The following is a 17,137-nucleotide window of genomic DNA, read 5'->3' as shown; positions in this document are numbered from 1 at the left end:
GAGAACAGTTGCGGTCGAGCCCGGAGCGCTCTCCTATCTGTGAAATCTCGCTGGCAAGTACCTGTGAGTCTCTAGATCCGGTGATTGAAGGGGAGGTAATTGAAGGAGAGGCAATTGCTGAAATCAGGGGTGAGGCCGCTGCAGCGTGGTAGCCTGCAGTGTCTTTAAAAGAACTGAGGGAGACAGTGCTTTAAATTAAAGCTGCATATTATCCATATCTTGAGGGGGTTCTCTAGTGATGGTCCCTGTAGGGGTTGTAGGAGGTTTAGGAGGATTTGCACATAGTTAGAGAGCTTAAAGCCGGAGTTGGAGATGAGAGCTCTTTCAAAAGGCAGCCATCATCCTGAGTGGCTAGCTCCGCCCCCTCATTTTTTTTTTATTTGGGTTGTGGATTATTTTTTCAGTGGAATTGGCTGTCTTTATTTTATCCCTCCCTCTCTAGTGACTCTTGCGTGGAAGTTCCACATCTTGGGTATCTGCTATCCCATACGTCACTAGCTCATGGACTCTTGCTAATTACATGAAAGAAAACATAATTTATGTAAGAACTTACCTGATAAATTAATTTCTTTCATATTAGCAAGAGTCCATGAGGCCCACCCTTTTCTCCTACATTGGTGTGTCCGGTCCACGGCTTCATCCTTACTTGTGGGATATTCTCATTCCCTACAGGAAATGGCAAAGAGAGCACACAGCAAAACTGTCCATATAGCCCCCCTCTGGCTCCGCCTCCCAGTCATTCTCTTTGCCGCTCTGAACAAGTAGCATCTCCACAGGGATGGTAAAGAGTATGTGGTGTTAGTTGTAGTTTTATTTCTTCTATCAAGAGTTTGTTATTTTAAAATAGTGCCAGTTTGTACTATTTACTCTACAACAGAAAGTGATGAAGATTTCTGTTAAAAGAGGAGTATGATTTTAGCACCAGTAACTAAAATCCATTGCTGTTCCCACGCAGGACTGTTGAAACCAGAGAACTTCAGTTGGGGGAAACAGTTTGCAGGCTTATCTGCTTCAGGTATGATCAGTCACTTTTCTAACAAGACACAGTACTGCTAGAAGACTGTAAGTTTTCCCTTAGGGGATAGGTAAGCCATTTTCTTAGACTCAGTTACAGAATTAAGGCTTATATCTTGGGCTCTATGCTGGTTGACACTATTGTGGGCTAAATCGATTGATTTTTATCATATTTATATTGACATTTGGAGTGTTTGGTGAACTTTAAAACACTTTTGGGGACGTTTATTTGCGCCTGGCAGTTGGTTAGACGCCTAATCTTGTCAGAAAGGCCCCTTCACTCTGGAATGCAGAGGGAGGAGGCCTCATTTTCGCGCCTCAGTTGCGCAGTTACTTCTCTAAGACAGTGCATGCAGCTTCACGTGAGGAGGTCCAGTGGCTTAGAAAAGGACTCAGAGAGGCTTATTTCTGTTGTTAATAACCCCTAAGGAAGGTAAAAGCCGCAGCAAAGTCTGTGGCAGGGGCTGTAGTGTGTTTTAACCGGTCAATTGGGATTATTAGCTCCGGTTTGGTCATTTAAGGGTTAAAAGACTTGAAAATTGGTGTGCAATACTTTTAAAGCATTAAGACACTGGGGTATAAATTTCATAAAGATCGGATATTTCCTTGATGTTTTTTCGATCATTCAGAAATAAAGTGTGCCCTTTTTATTATTTAAAGAGACAGTAACGGTTTTTGTTTAAAATTGTTTTTATTACTTAAAAACCTGCCTAAGTCTGTTTAACATGTCTGTGCCTTCAGATAGCCTATGTTCTGTGTGTATGGAGGCCAAGGTGGTTCCCCCATTAAATGTATGTGCGAATTGTGCCATGGCGTCCAAACAGAGTAAGGACAGTACTGTCACATTTCATAATGTTGCCCAAGATGATTCTTTAAATGAAGGTAGTGGGGATAGTTAATCATCCTCTCCTTCTGTGTCAACACCAGCTTTGCCCGCGCAGGCGATACCTAGTACATCTAGCGCGCCGATGCTTGTTACTATGCAGCAATTAACAGCAGTAATGGATAATTCTCTAGCAGCTCTTTTATCCAAGCTGCCAACATTTCCTAGAAAGCGTGATTGCTCAGTTTTAAATACAGAGGATGAGCAAGTAGGCGCTGACCATAATTTATCTGGTATACCCTCACATCAATCTGAGTTGGCAGTGAGGGAGGGTCTGTCTGAGGGAGAAATTTCTGATTCAGGTAAAGTTTCTCAGCAGGCAGAACCTGATATTGTGGCATTTAAATTCAAGCTAGAACATCTCCGCGCTCTGCTTAAGGAGGTGCTAGCTACCCTTGATGATTGTGATACTTTGGTGATTCCAGAGAAGTTGTGCAAGATGGACAAATTCTTAGAGGTCCCAGTGCACGCTGACGCTTTTCCGAAACCCAAGAGGGTGGCGGACATAGTGACTATGGAGTGGGAGAAGCCAGGCGTACCTTTTGTTCCCCCTCCTATATTTAAGAAAATGTTCCCCATTGTCGACCCCAGAAGGGATGCATGGCAAACGGTCCCTAAGGTAGAGGGGGCAGTTTCAACATTAGCTAAGCGCACAACTATTCCTATAGAAGACAGTTGCGCTTTCAAAGATCCTATGGATAAAAAATTGTAAGGATTGCTTAAAAAGATTTTTGTTCAGCAAGGTTTCCTTCTTCAACCAATTTCGTGCATTATTCTTGTCACCACGGCGGCGTCTTTTTGGTTCGATGAACTAGAAAATTCGCTCCAAAAGGAGACTCCATATGATGAGGTCATGGACAGAATTCACGCACTAAAGTTGGCTAATTCCTTTATTTTGGATGCCGCTTTTCTATTGGCTAAATTAGCAGCGACAAATTCAGGTTTTGCAATAGTGGCGCGCAGGGCACTTTGGCTAAAATCTTGGTCGGCAGATGTGTCGTCCAAAACAAAATTGCTTAATATTCCTTTCAAAGGTAAGACCCTTTTCGGGCCAGAATTGAAGGAGATTATTTCAGACATCACTGGGGGAATGGGCCATGCCCTCCCACAGGATAGGCCTTTCAAGGCTAAGAATAAGTCTAATTTTCGTTCCTTTCGCAATTTCAGGAACGGGCCGGCTTCTAACTCTACAGCCTTTAGACAAGAGGGTAACACTTCCCAGCCTAAACCAGCATGGAAACCATTGCAAGGCTGGAACAAGGGAAAACAGGCCAAGAAGCCTGCTGCTGCTACCAAAACAGCATGAAGGGGTAGCCCCCAATCCGGGACCGGATCTAGTAGGGGGCAGACTTTCTCTCTTTGCTCAGGCTTGGGCAAGAGATGTTCCGGACCCCTGGGCACTAGAAATTGTCTCTCAAGGGTATCTTCTAGAGTTCAAGGAACTTCCTCCAAGGGGAAGGTTCCACATGTCTCGCTTATCTTTAGACCAGATAAAGAGACAGGCATTCTTACATTGCGTAGGAGACCTATTAAAAATGGGAGTGATACACCCAGTTCCAACAGCGGAACAAGGTCTGGGTTTTTACTCAAACCTGTTTGTAGTTCCCAAAAAAGAAGGAACTTTCAGACCAATTCTGGATTTAAAAATTCTAAACAAATTCCTCAGAGTTCCATCATTCAAAATGGAAACCATTCGGACGATTTTACCAACGATCCAGGAGGGTCAATATATGACTACTGTGGACCTAAAGGATGCATTCCTGCATATTCCTATCCACAAAGATCATCATCAGTTCCTGAGGTTCGCCTTTCTGGACAAACATTACCAGTTCTTGGCTCTTCCGTTCGGTTTAGCCACTGCTCCCAGAATTTTCACAAAGGTGCTAGGGTCCCTTCTAGCGGTCCTAAGGCCGAGGGGCATTGCAGTAGCACCTTACCTGGACGACATTCTAATTCAAGCGTCGTCCCTTTCCAAAGCAAGGGCTCATACAGACATTGTTTTAGCCTTTCTCAGATCTCACGGGTGGAAGGTGAACATAGAAAAGAGTTCCCTGTTTCCGTCCACAAGGGTTCCCTTTCTGGGAACAATAATAGACTCGGTAGGAATGAAGATTTTTCTGACAGAGGTCAGAAAGTTAAAGCTTCTAAACGCTTGTCGAGTTCTTCAATCTATTCCTCAGCCCTCCATAGCTCAGTGCATGGAGGTAATAGGACTAATGGTTGCGGCAATGGACGTGGTTCCTTTTGCTCAAATTCATTTAAGACCATTGCAACTGTGCATGCTCAAACAGTGGAATGGGGATTATGCAGACTTGTCTCCCCAGATTCACATGGACCAGAAAACCAGAGACTCACTCCTCTGGTGGTTGGCTCAGGATCACCTGTCTCAGGGAATGAGCTTCCGCAGACCAGAGTGGATCATTGTCACGACCAACGCCAGTCTCTTAGGCTGGGGCGCGGTCTGGGACTCCCTGAAAGCTCAGAGTCTATGGTCTCGGGAAGAGTCTCTCCTCCTGATAAACATTTTGGAACTGAGAGCGATATTCAATGCGCTCCTGGCTTGGCCTCAACTAGCGAAGGCCAAATTCATAAGATTTCAGTCGGACAACATGACGACTGTAGCGTACATCAATCATCAGGGAGGAACAAAGAGTTCCCTGGCGATGAGAGAGGTAACCAAGATCATCAAATGGGCGGAGGATCACTCCTGCCATCTATCTGCAATTCACATCCCAGGAGTGGACAACTGGGAGGCGGATTATTTGAGTCGTCAGACTTTCCATCCGGGGGAGTGGGAACTTCACCCGGAGGTCTTTGCCCAGTTAATTCAACTATGGGGCATTCAAGATATGGATCTGATGGCGTCTCGTCAGAACTCCAAGGTTCCACGCTACGGGTCCAGATCCAGGGATCCCAATGCGACACTAGTGGATGCATTAGTGGCGCCTTGGTCGTTCAGTCTAGCTTATGTGTTTCCACCGTTCCCCCTCCTTCCCAGGCTAGTAGCCAGCATCAAACAGGAGAAGGCTTCGGTGTTTCTAATAGCTACTGCATGGCCACGCAGGACTTGGTATGCAGACCTGGTGAATATGTCATCGGCTCCACCATGGAAGCTACCTTTGAGGCAGGACCTTCTAGTACAAGGTCCATTCGAACATCCAAATCTAGTTTCTCTGCAACTGACTGCTTGGAAATTGAACGCTTGATTCTATCTAAGCGTGGGTTTTCGGAATCTGTTATAGATACTCTGGTTGAGGCCAGAAAACCTGTGACTAGGAAAATTTACCATAAGATATGGCAAAAATATATCTGTTGGTGCGAATCCAAGGGTTACTCATGGAGTAAAATTAGGATTCCTAGGATACTCTCCTTTCTCCAAGAGGGTTTGGATAAAGGTTTGTCAGCTAGTTCTCTAAAAGGACAGATATCTGCTCTGTCTGTCTTGTTGCACAAACGTCTCGCAGCCGTGCCAGATGTACAAGCATTTGTACAGGCGTTAGTTAGAATCAAGCCTGTCTACAGACCTATGACTCCTCCATGGAGTCTAAACTTAGTTCTTTCAGTTCTTCAAGAGGTTCCGTTTGAACGTTTGCATTCCATAGATATTAAGTTACTATCTTGGAAAGTTCTGTTTTTGGTTGCTATTTCTTCTGCTAGAAGAGTTTCTGAATTGTCTGCTTTGCAGTGTACTCCACCCTATCTGGTATTTCATATGGATAAGGTAGTTTTACGTACCAAGCCTGGTTTTCTTCCAAAGGTGGTTTCCAACAGGAATATTAACCAGGAAATAGTTGTTCCTTCTCTGTGTCCGAATCCAGTTTCGAAGAAGGAACGTTTGTTACATAACCTAGATGTAGTTCGTGCTTTAAAATTTTATTTAGAAGCAACAAAGGATTTCAGACAGACATCTTCTTTGTTTGTCATCTATTCTGGTAAGAGGAGAGGTCAGAAAGCTACTGCTACCTCTCTTTCCTTTTGGCTAAAAAGCATCATCCGATTAGCTTATGAGACTGCCGGCCGGCAGCCTCCTGAACGAATTACAGCTCACTCTACTAGAGCTGTGGCTTCCACATGGGCCTTCAAGAATGAGGCTTCTGTTTAACAGATCTGTAAGGCAGCGACTTGGTCTTCTCTGCATACTTTTGCCAAATTTTACAAATTCGATACTTATGCTTCTTCGGGGGCTATTTTTGGGAGAAAGGTTTTGCAAGCTGTGGTGCCTTCCGTTTAGGTTACCTGACTTGTTCCCTCCCTTCATCCGTGTCCTAAAGCTTTGGTATTGGTTCCCACAAGTAAGGATGAAGCCGTGGACCGGACACACCAATGTAGGAGAAAACAGAATTTATGTTTACCTGATAAATTTCTTTCTCCTACGGTGTGTCCGGTCCACGGCCCGCCCTGGCTTTTAGTCAGGTTTAAAATTTTTATTTTTCTGTACACTACAGTCACCACGGCACCTTATAGTTTCTCCTTTTTTCTCCTAACCGTCGGTCGAATGACGGGGGGGCTATATGGACAGCTTTGCTGTGTGCTCTCTTTGCCATTTCCTGTAGGGAATGAGAATATCCCACAAGTAAGGATGAAGCCGTGGACCGGACACACCGTAGGAGAAAGAAATTTATCAGGTAAACATAAATTCTTTTTTTGTGGTGGTTATGATTTTTTTGTATAAAGCACAATTATTCCAATTCCTTATTTTTGATGCTTTTGCTCCTTTTTTATCACCCCACTTCTTGGCTATTCGTTAAACTGAATTGTGGGTGTGGTGAGGGGTGTATTTATAGGCATTTTGAGGTTTGGGAAACTTTCCCCTCCTAGTAGGAATGTATATCCCATACGTCACTAGCTCATGGACTCTTGCTAATATGAAAGAAATTAATTTATCAGGTAAGTTCTTACATAAATTATGTTTTATACAAAGTAAAGAATGCTCAAATGACAGCAAATATTTATTGTAAATTGCAAAAATACGTTGTAACTTTTTATCTAATCTAATTATCTAATATAATTATATATATATATATATGTGTGTGTATGTATGTAAGATTCTTTGAAGATCTGAATTCAGATACCCCTGTAGCTAGACATTTCAAACGGTACCACAATTCATATGTAAGCTTGCTAATGGTACAAGGTACAGATCATGTTCCAGAATGGAAAAGAGGAGGCAATAAAGAGGACACATTAAACAAAGGAGAGTTTTTTTGGATCCTTTCTCTTCAAACTAGTGTTCCACAGGGTCAAGTAAGCATACATGACAGCATTGTTGAAACGATTGTTTTGATAATAGGTATTTGTCAAATAAATTTTATATTTTTTGTTAAATGTTTCAAGACATGATTTGCTAATAAAACAAAGTGATTTTTCATATACATTGCGTATTTTAGTTTGTATCTGCTGTGTACAGCGCTGTTTATATATTCCTAAACATACATATATATATATATATATATATATATATATACAGTGGGGCAAAAAAGTATTTAGTCAGCCACCAATTGTGCAAGTTCTCCCACTTAAGAAGATGAGAGAGGCCTGTAATTTTCCTCAACTATGAGAGACAAAATGTGGAAACAAATCCAGACAATCACATTGTCTGATTTGGAAAGAGTTTATTTGCAAATTATGGTGGAAAATAAGTATTTGGTCAATATCAAAAGTTCATCTCAATACTTTGTTATATATCCTTTGTTGGCAATGACAGAGGTCAAACGTTTTCTGTAAGTCTTCACAAGATTGTCACACACTGTTACTGGTATGTTGGCCCATTCCTGCATGCAGATCTCCTCTAGAGCAGTGATGTTTTGGGGCTGTCGCTGGGCAACACGGACTTTCAACTCCCTTCAAAGGTTTTCTATGGGGTTGAGATCTGGAGACTGGCTAGGCCACTCCAGGACCTTAAAATGCTTCTTACAAAGCCACTCCTTCATTGCCCAGGCGGTGTGTTTGGGATCATTGTCATGCTGAAAGACCCAGCCACGTTTTATCTTCAATGCCCTTGCTGATGGGAGGAGGTTTGCACTCAAAATCTCACGATACATGGCCCCATTCAATCTTTCATGTACACGGATCAGTCGTCCTGTTCCCTTTGCAGAGAAACAGCCCCAAAGCATGATGTTGCCACCCCCATGCTTCACAGTAGGTATGGTGTTCTTTGGTTTCAACTCAGCATTCTCTCTCCTCCAAACACGACGAGTTGTGTTTCTACCAAACAGTTCTACTTTGGTTTCATCTGACCATATGACATTCTCCCAATCCGCTTCTGGATCATTCAAATACTCTCTAGCATACTTCAGACGGGCCCGGACATGTACTGGCTTAAGCAGGGGGACACGTCTAGCACTTCAGGATCTGAATCCCTGGCGGCGTTGTGTGTTACTGATGGTAGCCTTTGTTACGTTGGTCCCAGCTCTCTGCAGGTCATTCACTAGGTCCCCCCGTGTGGTTCTGGGATGTTTACTCACCGTTCTTATGATCATTTTGACCCCACGGGGTGAGATCTTGCGTGGAGCCCAGATTGAGGGAGATTATCAGTGGTCTTGTATGTTTTCCATTTTCTAATTATTGCTCCCACAGTTGATTTCTTCACACCAAGCTGCTTGTCTATTGCAGATTCAGTCTTCCGAGCCTGGTGCAGGTCTACAATTTTGTTTCTGGTGTCCTTCGACAGCTCTTTGGTCTTCACCATAGTGGAGTTTGGAGTGTGACTGTTTGAGGTTGTGGACAGGTGTCTTTTATACTGATAACAAGTTCATACAGGTAATGAGTGGAGGAGCCTCTTAAAGAAGAAGATACAGGTCTGTGAGAGCCAGAAATCTTGCTTGTTTGTAGGTGACCAAATACTTATTTTCCACCATAGTATGCAAATAAATTATTTCCAAATCAGACAATGTGATTGTCTGGATTTGTTTCCACATTTTGTCTCTCATAGTTGAGGTATACCTATGATGAAAATTACAGGCCTCTCTCATCTTCTTAAGTGGGAGAACTTGCACAATTGGTGGCTGACTAAATACTTTTTTGCCCCACTATATATATATATATATATATATATATATATATATATATACTGTATGTGTGTATATATATATATATATGTGTGTGTGTATGTGTATGTGTGTGTGTGTATGTATATACAGTGGATATAAAAAGTCTACACACCTAAGTTAAAATGGCAGGTTACTGTGATGTAAAAAAAAATGAGACAAAGATAAATAATTTTTATAACTTTTTCCACCTTTAATGTGACCTATAAACTGTACAACTAATTGAAAAACAAACTAAAATCTTTTAGGTGAAGGGAAGAAAACGAAAAAAAACTAAAATAATGTGGTTGCATTATATAACTGGGGATGTAGCTGTGTTCAGAATTAAGCAATCACATTCAAAATCATGTTAAATAGGAGTCAGCATACACCTGCCATCATTTAAAGTGCATCTGATTAACCCCAAATAAAGTTCAGCTGCTGTAGTTGGTCTTTCCTGAAATTTTCTTAGTCGCATCCCACAGCAAAAGCCATGGTCCACAGAGAGCTTCCAAAGCATCAGAGGGATCTCATTGTTAAAAGGTATCAGTCAGGAGAAGGGTACAAAAGAATTTCCAAGGCATTAGATATACCATGGAACACAGTGAAGACAGTCATCATCAAGTGGAGAAAATATGGCACAACAGTGACATTACCAAGAACTGGACATCCCTCCAAAATTGATGAAAAGACGAGAAGAAAACTGGTCTGGGAGACTACCAAGAGGCCTACAGCAACATTAATGGAGCTGCAGGAATATCTGGCAAGTACTGTCTGTGTGGTACATGTGACAACAATCTCACGTATTCTTCATATGTCTGGGCTATTGGGTAGAGTGGCAAGACCAAAGCCTTTTCTTACGAAGAAAAACATCCAAGCCAGGCTACATTTTGCAAAAACACATCTGAAGTCTCCCAAAAGCATGTGGGAAAAGGTGGTCTGGTCTGATGAAACCAAGGTTGAACTTTTTGGGCATAATTCCAAAAGATATGTTTGGCGCAAAAACAACACTGCACATCACCAAAAGAACACCATACCCACAGTGAAGCATGGTGGTGGCAGCATCATGCTTTGGGGCTGTTGTTCTTCAGCTGGAACTGGGCACTTAATTAAGGTAGAGGGAATTATGAACAGTTCCAAATACCAGTCAATATTGGCACAAAACCTTCAGGCTTTTGCTAGAAAGCTGAACATGAAAAGGAACTTCATCTTTCAGCATGACAACGACCCAAAGCATACATCCAAATCAACAAAGGAATGGCTTCACCAGAAGAAGATTAAAGTTTTGGAATGGCCCATCCAGAGCCCAGACCTGAATCCGAAAATCTGTGGGGTGATCTGAAGAGGACTGTGCACAGGAGATGCCCTCGCAATCTGACAGATTTTGGAGTGTTTTTGCAAAGAAGAGTGGGCAAATCTTGCCAAGTCAAAATGTTGCTGATAGAATCATACCCCAAAAGACTGAGTGCTGTAATAAAATCAAAAGGTGCTCCAACAAAGTATTAGTTTAAGGGTGTGCACACTTATGCAACCATAGGCCTAGATTTAGAGTTCGGCGGTAGCCGTCAAAACCAGCGTTAGAGGCTCCTAACGCTGGTTTTGGCCGCCCGCTGGTATTTGGAGTCAGTGATTAAAGGGTCTAACGCTCACTTTTCAGCCGCGACTTTTCCATACCGCAGATCCCCCTACGCCATTTGCGTAGCCTATCTTTTCAATGGGATCTTCCTAACGCCGGTATTTCGAGTCGTTTCTGCAGTGAGCGTTAGAGCTCTAACGACAAGATTCCAGCCGCCTGAAAATAGCAGGAGTTAAGAGCTTTCTGGCTAACGCCGGTTTATAAAGCTCTTAACTACTGTACCCTAAAGTACACTAACACCCATAAACTACCTATGTACCCCTAAACCGAGGTCCCCCCACATCGCCGCCACTCGATTAAAATTTTTAACCCCTAATCTGCCGACCGCCACCTACGTTATACTTATGTACCCCTAATCTGCTGCCCCTAACACCGCCGACCCCTGTATTATATCTATTAACCCCTAACTTGCCCCCCACAACGTCGCCGCAAGCTACTTAAAATAATTAACCCCTAATCTTCCGACCGCAAATCGCCGCCACCTACGTTATCCCTATGTACCCCTAATCTGCTACCCCTAACATCGCCGACCCCTATGTTATATTTATTAACCCCTAATCTGCCCCCCTCAACGTCGCCGACACCTACCTACACTTATTAACCCCTAATCTGCCGAGCGGACCTGAGCGCTACTATAATAAAGTTATTAACCCCTAATCCGCCTCACTAACCCTATCATAAATAGTATTAACCCCTAATCTGCCCTCCCTAACATCGCCGACACCTACCTTCAATTATTAACCCCTAATCTGCCGACCGGAGCTCACCGCTATTCTAATAAATGTATTAACCCCTAAAGCTAAGTCTAACCCTAACACTAACACCCCCCTAAGTTAAATATAATTTTTATCTAACGAAATAAATTAACTCTTATTAAATAAATAATTCCTATTTAAAGCTAAATACTTACCTGTAAAATACATCCTAATATAGCTACAATATAAATTATAATTATATTATAGCTATTTTAGGATTAATATTTATTTTACAGGCAACTTTGTAATTATTTTAACCAGGTACAATAGCTATTAAATAGTTAAGAACTATTTAATAGTTACCTAGTTAAAATAATAACAAATTTACCTGTAAAATAAATCCTAACCTAAGATATAATTAAACCTAACACTACCCTATCAATAAAATAATTAAATAAACTACCTACAATTACCTACAATTAACCTAACACTACACTATCAATAAATTAATTAAACACAATTGCTACAAATAAATACAATTAAATAAACTATCTAAAGTACAAAAAATAAAAAAGAACTAAGTTACAGAAAATAATAAAATATTTACAAACATAAGAAAAATATTACAACAATTTTAAACTAATTACACCTACTCTAAGCCCCCTAATAAAATAACAAAGCCCCCCAAAATAAAAAATTCCCTACCCTATTCTAAAATACAAATATTACAAGCTCTTTTACCTTACCAGCCCTGAACAGGGCCCTGTGCGGGGCATGCCCCAAGAATTTCAGCTCTTTTGCCTGTAAAAAAAAACATACAATACCCCCCCCCCAACATTACAACCCACCACCCACATACCCCTAATCTAACCCAACCCCCCCTTAAATAAACCTAACACTAATCCCCTGAAGATCTTCCTACCTTGTCTTCACCATACCAGGTTCACCGATCCGTCCTGGCTCCAAGATCTTCATCCAACCCAAGCGGGGGTTGGCGATCCATAATCCGGTGCTCCAAAGTCTTCCTCCTATCCGGCAAGAAGAGGACATCCGGACCGGCAAACATCTTCTCCAAGCGGCATCTTCTATGTTCTTCCATCCGATGACGACCGGCTCCATCTTGAAGACCTCCAGCGCGGATCCATCCTCTTCTTCCGACGACTAGACGACGAATGACGGTTCCTTTAAGGGACGTCATCCAAGATGGCGTCCCTCGAATTCCGATTGGCTGATAGGATTCTATCAGCCAATCGGAATTAAGGTAGGAATTTTCTGATTGGCTGATGGAATCAGCCAATCAGAATATAGTTCAATCCGATTGGCTGATCCAATCAGCCAATCAGATTGAGCTCGCATTCTATTGGCTGATCGGAACAGCCAATAGAATGCGAGCTCAATCTGATTGGCTGATTGGATCAGCCAATCGGATTGAACTATATTCTGATTGGCTGATTCCATCAGCCAATCAGAAAATTCCTACCTTAATTCCGATTGGCTGATAGAATCCTATCAGCCAATCGGAATTCGAGGGACGCCATCTTGGATGACGTCCCTTAAAGGAACCGTCATTCGTCGTCTAGTCGTCGGAAGAAGAGGATGGATCCGCGCTGGAGGTCTTCAAGATGGAGCCGGTCGTCATCGGATGGAAGAAGATAGAAGATGCCGCTTGGAGAAGATGTTTGCCGGTCCGGATGTCCTCTTCTTGCCGGATAGGAGGAAGACTTTGGAGCACCGGATTATGGATCGCCAACCCCCGCTTGGGTTGGATGAAGATCTTGGAGCCAGGACGGATCGGTGAACCTGGTATGGTGAAGACAAGGTAGGAAGATCTTCAGGGGATTAGTGTTAGGTTTATTTAAGGGGGGTTTGGGTTAGATTAGGGGTATGTGGGTGGTGGGTTGTAATGTTGGGGGGGGGGTATTGTATGTTTTTTTTTACAGGCAAAAGAGCTGAAATTCTTGGGGCATGCCCCGCAAAGGGCCCTGTTCAGGGCTGGTAAGGTAAAAGAGCTTGTAATATTTGTATTTTAGAATAGGGTAGGGAATTTTTTATTTTGGGGGGCTTTGTTATTTTATTAGGGGGCTTAGAGTAGGTGTAATTAGTTTAAAATTGTTGTAATATTTTTCTTATGTTTGTAAATATTTTATTATTTTCTGTAACTTAGTTCTTTTTTATTTTTTGTACTTTAGATAGTTTATTTAATTGTATTTATTTGTAGCAATTGTGTTTAATTAATTTATTGATAGTGTAGTGTTATGTTAATTGTAGGTAATTGTAGGTAGTTTATTTAATTATTTTATTGATAGGGTAGTGTTAGGTTTAATTATATCTTAGGTTAGGATTTATTTTACAGGTAAATTTGTTATTATTTTAACTAGGTAACTATTAAATAGTTCTTAACTATTTAATAGCTATTGTACCTGGTTAAAATAATTACAAAGTTGCCTGTAAAATAAATATTAATCCTAAAATAGCTATAATATAATTATAATTTATATTGTAGCTATATTAGGATTTATTTTACAGGTAAGTATTTAGCTTTAAATAGGAATCATTTATTTAATAAGAGTTAATTTATTTCGTTAGATAAAAATTATATTTAACTTAGGGGGGTGTTAGTGTTAGGGTTAGACTTAGCTTTAGGGGTTAATACATTTATTAGAATAGCGGTGAGCTCCGGTCGGCAGATTAGGGGTTAATAATTGAAGGTAGGTGTCGGCGATGTTAGGGAGGGCAGATTAGGGGTTAATACTATTTATGATAGGGTTAGTGAGGCGGATTAGGGGTTAATAACTTTATTATAGTAGCGCTCAGGTCCGCTCGGCAGATTAGGGGTTAATAAGTGTAGGCAGGTGTCGGCGACGTTGTGGGGGGCAGATTAGGGGTTAATAAATATAACATAGGGGTCGGCGATGTTAGGGCAGCAGATTAGGGGTACATAGGGATAACGTAGGTGGCGGCGGTTTACGGAGCGGCAGATTAGGGGTTAAAAGTGTAATGCAGGGGTCAGCGATAGCGGGGGCGGCAGATTAGGGGTTAATAAGTGTAAGGTTAGGGGTGTTTAGACTCGGGGTACATGTTAGAGTGTTAGGTGCAGACGTAGGAAGTGTTTCCCCATAGGAAACAATGGGGCTGCGTTAAGAGCTGAACGCTGCTTTTTTGCAGGTGTTAGGTTTTTTTTCAGCTCAAACTGCCCCATTGTTTCCTATGGGAGAATCGTGCACGAGCACGTTTTTGATGCCGGCCGCGTCCGTAAGCAACTCTGGTATCGAGAGTTGCATTTGCGGTAAATATGCTCTACGCTCCTTTTTTGGAGCCTAACGCAGCATTTGTTTGAACTCTCGATACCAGAGTTAAATTTATGGTGCGGCCAGAAAAAAACCCGCGGAGCGTTAACAGCCCTTTTACCGCCGAACTCCAAATCTAGGCCATAGTATTTTATTTTTTTATTTTTACTTCCCTTCACCTAAAAGATTTCAGTTTGTTTTTCAATTGAGTCGTACAGTTTATACAGTAGATCACATAAAGGTGGAAAAAGTTCTGAAATGATTTATCTTTTCCTCATTTTTTTACATCACAGAAACCTGACATTTTAACAGGGGTGTGTAGACTTTTTATATCCACTGTATATATGTATATATATATATACAAGCCCAAAGTTTTCAGCAAAAAGAGCAAAATAGCGGTAAAAACATAAACTTTATTCAAGTGTAGTCACACTCATTAAAACATGGGGGTATCAGCATAAAAATAGAACAAAGAACAAAAATCAAACATGAGAACAAATAGCTGACATGTTTCGGCACACAGCCGTAATCATAGCTAATGGGCACACCTGTATTAGACATTTAGTACCCTTCTCTAAATTCTCATTGGTTGCAATAAAATCATGTTGAGATTGTCACTCCTCCCTATTATTTATTTATAACTTACAATACAATCTTGATTAAATATAATAGGATAGAACTCTTAACTAAAGAAACATAATTCTAACAAAATTGCGTCTATTATATTTGATATAAATTCAAACTTAAACACTTAGCCAGACTAACGTTACAATAGAAATGAATGATAACTAGATGGATAGCAGCAGTTCTAATATCTTGTATATTAATAATAAAAAACCTTAGTAGATAGTAGAAAAAGTTGTAACCATACAATTCCTTCATTAAAGATATTGAAAAACTCATTGCATCCAAATGTGTAGATAAAGAATGTATGAAAATTCCATGAAAAAAGTGTAAAGTGTTTTTTAAAACACCAAATACAGCAATGAATCCGGACTTGGTATATAGTTAATGAATCAACAAATAAGATCAAATGTATTCATTCAGGATTATCCTGTCTTTATTTAAGTATATACCACACCAAATCCACATTCATTACAGTAACACAAATTAAGAGAGATTGGAAAAAATCTATTTCCAATAGTTAATTAAGTCGAACTCAGAGTTCAAACCTGAGGGGACTCTGGTGCCCAGTCTAAATATCCAGAACATCTCCCTCTTGCCCAGCAATTTATCTCTGTCCCCTCCCCTAGGGGGGGTAGCCACCCTTTCAATAGCCTGCCAGCGAAAAGTGGTCAAAGTCTTATTGTGCCTTTTAGCAAAGTGCTGGACAAGAGGGGTTGTTGCTGTGCCTGAACTGATCGTGGATAAATGGTTCCTAATTCTCGTGTTGGCATCATTTGAGGTTAGTCCTACATAATGAATGTGGATTTGGTGTGGTATATACTTAAATAAAGACAGGATAATCCTGAATGAATACATTTGATCTTATTTGTTGATTCATTAACTATATACCAAGTCCGGATTCATTGCTGTATTTGGTGTTTTAAAAAACACTTTACACTTTTTTCATGGAATTTTCATACATTCTTTATCTACACTTTTGGATGCAATAAGTTTTTCAATATATCTTTAATGAAGGAATTGTATGGTTACAACTTTTTCTACTATCTACTAAGGTTTTTTATTATTAATATACAAGATATTAGAACTGCTGCTATCCATCTAGTTATCATTCATTTCTATTGTAACGTTAGTCTGGCTAAGTGTTTAAGTTTGAATTTATATCAAATATAATAGACGCAATTTTGTTAGAATTATGTTTCTTTAGTTAAGAGTTCTATCCTATTATATTTAATCAAGATTGTATTGTAAGTTATAAATAAATAATAGGGAGGAGTGACAATCTCAACATGATTTTATTGCAACCAATGAGAATTTAGAGAAGGGTACTAAATGTCTAATACAGGTGTGCCCATTAGCTATGATTACGGCTGTGTGCCGAAACATGTCAGCTATTTGTTCTCATGTTTGATTTTTGTTCTTTGTTCTATTTTTATGCTGATACCCCCATGTTTTAATGAGTGTGACTACACTTGAATAAAGTTTATGTTTTTACCGCTATTTTGCTCTTTTTGCTGAAAACTTTGGGCTTGTGGATTCGTGAACTTTTCAGGTCAGCAGTTGTGCAATAGCGGTATTAAGTGCTCTATTTACACCCCAGTTTGGCTTGGACAGCTAGACTTCCCTATTGAGGCTTATTTTCATTCAAGAAAGGTGTCCCGGATTCTCTCCAATCTGATTGGACGAGTACGTACACGTGGTACGTCACACACGCATCTACACGTATCCACGCTGTTTCCAGTGCGTGGATATCGGATTGGCATTGGAAGTACAGAGGGCTGCTTCAATGCTGAAGTAAGAAGACGGACATAGCGGTGGATAACAACTTCCAGGACGCCAAGAGCAATCACCTATCGAGGAAATATCCGGTGAGGTCGGTAAGTGGGTAGCCGCATAGCGGTTTCTTGCATGAGTAAGACACATTTTAAGGAAGATTGTGTATTAGACCCACACCGACATTTACTCACAACTGA

The sequence above is a fragment of the Bombina bombina genome, chromosome 2 (genome assembly GCF_027579735.1).
Source record: "Bombina bombina isolate aBomBom1 chromosome 2, aBomBom1.pri, whole genome shotgun sequence".
Lineage (NCBI taxonomy): Eukaryota > Metazoa > Chordata > Amphibia > Anura > Bombinatoridae > Bombina > Bombina bombina.
The sequence above is the reverse complement of the archived record's forward strand: the minus strand, read 5'-3'. Positions refer to the sequence as shown.